This window comes from Hypanus sabinus, unplaced genomic scaffold (assembly GCF_030144855.1).
Source record: "Hypanus sabinus isolate sHypSab1 unplaced genomic scaffold, sHypSab1.hap1 scaffold_823, whole genome shotgun sequence".
NCBI lineage: Eukaryota > Metazoa > Chordata > Chondrichthyes > Myliobatiformes > Dasyatidae > Hypanus > Hypanus sabinus.
This window is the reverse complement of record NW_026781676.1, coordinates 85,741-89,601: the sequence shown is the minus strand read 5'-3', so window position 1 is coordinate 89,601 and position 3,861 is coordinate 85,741. Positions and strand designations below refer to the sequence as shown.

The 3,861-nt window shown below is 45.4% G+C and overlaps 1 non-coding gene across 1 annotated transcript; it reads left to right on the top strand.

Annotated features, from left to right (window-relative positions):
* Positions 1-428: 428 nt before the first annotated feature.
* Positions 429-512, top strand: trnap-cgg (transfer RNA proline (anticodon CGG)). The gene is given in 2 exon segments: positions 429-464; positions 477-512. It is a non-coding gene; the product is annotated as a tRNA-Pro (tRNA).
* Positions 513-3,861: the final 3,349 nt, after the last annotated feature.

Below are 3,861 nucleotides of genomic sequence, written 5' to 3'. Positions count from 1 at the left end.
CCGCGTGTGAAAATTCATCCTGGTGTCACTTGTTATTGTCTTCCATTTATCAAACGTCTCCGCTGTTCACGGTACACCTGCCATTAATCATTCTAATTATCCAGCTTCTACCAACCGCCGAGGCAGGTAATTGCCGAGGAACATCACCCTATGCGAGAGAAATACGCTCGCAATTCAGTTTTAAACAAGCGTCCCTAGTTTGGGTCCTTTCCATTGGCAAACGCATTCTGACGTGCACTACATCAGGGTCTGTTATATTTTTATTCTGTCTGTATCAGGTAACGAATACTCTTGTAATCTCAAAGCAATACGGGCCCAGCATATTTTGACATCACGCTCTCCTCTCAACAAGGGAAAGGACAACGGGTCTTCCACCAATTAACTTCAAATGGCTTCGCAGTTCAGCTGTGACGCAATCTGCGAATGCAGGTTCGTTGGTCTAGTGGTATGATTCTCGCTTCGGGTGGAAAAGCATATGCGAGAGGTCCCGGGTTCAAATCCCGGACGAGCCCCGTTATTGGATATTATCAGCGATTTGCTTCACGATTTTTGCATTGCCGCACGAGATAATTGGCAATATCAAAGAGAAGCACTGAAGAAGGAATTGGAGATAGTTTTCAATGCAGGTAACTTTGAAGTGTCACATTTTGGAAAGTCAAACTAGCTGAATATTTATTCGAGGAATGATAGAGCTCCGGGAGGTGCAAGTCAGCAGGGAGAGAAAGTCGGAGAAGGGCATAGTGTGCTGAAACCCGTCTCATATGCAGAGAGACTGTGGGAAAGTTGTTCGGCGCGCTGGCCTCAGGAGGTCAGTGTAGGAGTTGGGAGACTGTGTTGCTGTTACACTCTGTTGTGGAAATACGTGTGAAATGGAAACAGCGCAGCAGTCTTTGGAAAACGATGGGTCTGCATGTTGATGAGCGCTATGGACATTAAAGTGGAAGAACGAGAAACTGGCGAGTGAACTAATATAGTTTAACCTCTCCCCTTTTCCCGACCAGGACGCAAGTGCCTCTAACGTGCATACAATATCGGCTTATACATTTCATAGGGTTGCGAATCGGTGCGGGCAGAAATTTGGTGACAGAAGAAGCTGCTCACTCCGGTCACAATGTTGTGCCAAACGCTCGGGATTTCGAGAGGCAGGATTTCACCACTGAACTCATTTTCCGCTGATCCGGATTGAGAGTCTCAGTTCCGATCTTCACCAACATCTGCCTTACGGATGTGACTGACTTCAGAATCACAATCAGATTCGGGTTTAATTTCTCGGACCGATGTCGAGAAATCTGTTACTTTAGCAGCAGCAGTACAATGAATGCATGATACATATAGAAATAAAAGTCAAATATTCAATTAGAGTAAATATATGTATATTTAATTGTTAAATTTAAAATAGCTAAAAACAGATAAAAGAGTGATGCAGTGTTCATTGGTTCAATATCCATTTAGACGTTGGATGGCAGAGGGGAGGAATTTTTTCCTGAGTCACTGAGTGTGTGGCTGTCGGCTTCTGCACCTCCTTCCTGATGGTAACAGTGAGAAGAGGTATGTCCTGGGTGATGAATTCCTGAAATGACGGTCGCCGCCTTTCTGTGTCACCGCTACATGAAGATGTCCTGGATACAACGGAGGCCTGTCCCCAAGGCGGAGTTGACTAATTTCATAACTTATTGCCAGTCTCGTCGCAGCCTTTTCGGGGCAGCAATGCAGATCATCCATTCCTGTCAGTCGGCGACGTTCAGGGATTCATTCACCGTGTCAGTAGGTTCCTCTCGGTTTTCACAATTGTCTGCCAAGTCCCGGGTAGCGATTCAGAAATACCGGCGGATTCATATGTAGACGGTCTCTTCATTTTCGTTTCACTGAAGTTTTCTTTGACCAGTTCGGCTTGTTATCTCTGAGCTGAACTCTTGAATTTGTGGAAGCGGGGGAACACTCTCAGTCTGCCCTCTACCATTTGACTTGTTTAGCATGAGTGAACCTACCAAGATCCAAAGCATTAACTCATAACTCCAGCCAGCTTCACTCTCTAGGTTACGGACACAGGCAAGCCTTCACATCACTACTAGGGTGTGTTCTGTTTGGAGTCTATGGATGTGATCACTAATTATAAGCCAACCCTGAGACGAATACCAGGAATGTCTGACAACATACCGAGCTGAAACCAATCACGTGAAAGTGAGAATCTCAGCCCATCCTGCGTTGGCAGTGAAATGTGCAAACCCTTTATGAAGAGTGTCGTTCCTGTGACGCCGCTCGTTTCTCCATTCTGTAGACACTGAACCATTTCAGCAACGACCAAGGACTGATGACTCGCAGTCACTCACACCGGGTGGTCCGGAGGAAGAGCCATTGCGTTGACTGTACTGCTGATCAATGACTGGGACGGGTGAAGCACCGAGGAGGCAGCGACCCTCCCTGCTAACCACACTGACTCAACATGCAGGTAGTTTGGGAATGCCTACTGGATGGTTATTTAGAGTACATTGTTGTTGAGCCCATTAGGAAAAGGCAGTTGTGGATTGTGTGTTGTGTTGTGCTTTGACCAGGTAGATAAGTATACAGGAATGCTTCAGAGGCAGTGATTGTAATGTGATCGATTTTATCCTGCAGTCTGAGAGCGAGAATCTAAAATTAGACGTATGAGTATTCCATGCAGTAAGTGGAACTGCAGTGGCGCGAGTGAGGAGAATAGAAAGGTGCAAACGGTTAATATTTTTCTCAAAGCCTGCATGCACAATGCAACTCTGATATTTGTCTGCTCCGGACAACAACTGAATATAGACAGACCATGGGTGTTGATGTAAGGTGTAAGGTGATGTAAGGGTGTTGATCAACCCCGGCACGAAAAAGGAAATATCACGAACCCCAAACTTTCTCCTCCCCCGCAGCAAAACAAAATATAATCGTAGCGACAATAGCAGTCCCCCAAAACATCACTGGCAGAAAAAAGTCAGGGACGATAACAATCCTCGACCCCATCACTCGCATGGAAACACAATAGCAATAGCAGTTCCCGACCACGTCATTCGCAGAGAAAAAGGTCAGGGACGATAACAGTTCTGGACACTGTCACTCGCAGAAAACAACAGCGACCTAAGTCTAGGGCTGGCCAAGTCGATTAGAAAGGGGAACCAGCAGGGTTAACGGCAGATCCAGCAGGGCTGGTGTTCTAGGGGCAATTGGAAAGGCGCAGGATAGATGCATCACAAATAAGAATAAATATTCGATAGGGAGAATGAGGCAACAGTGGCTGATACTGAAAAGTAAAGGCAGCATAAAGGCACAAATGAGGGTTTATAATATAGCAAGCATTAATGGGAAGCCAGAGGTTTGGGATGCTTTCAAAATACAAAAGAAAGCAAATAAAATTTGATGGGAGGAAAAATTAAATGGCTAATAAAGAAAGTATCATTTTTTCGGACATATGAAGAATAAAAGGGATGCGAGAGTGGATGTCAGAAAGCGGGAAAATGACGCGGAAGAAGCTATAATGAGGGGAAAAGAAAAGGGACGAACTGATTGAATATTTTTTCACTGTGGAAGACACCAGCATAATGGCACCGAGAAACACGTGTCAGAAGGCATCAGTGAGAGTGGATGCTGTGACCTGGAGAAGGTGCCCGTGGAGCTGAAAACTCTGAAGCTGTATGTCATCAGGACCAGTTGGACTACACCCCAGGGTTCTAAAAGTGGGAACTGAAGATTCTCGAGGCAATAATAGTACTCCTTCACGTATCATTACATTCTCGAATAGATCCTGATGGTTGGGAAATCGGGATTGTCACTCCACTCTGAAAGAAGGAAGGGAGGCTAAAGAAAAGAAAATTTAAGAAAGGTATCCTGACTTCAACGTGC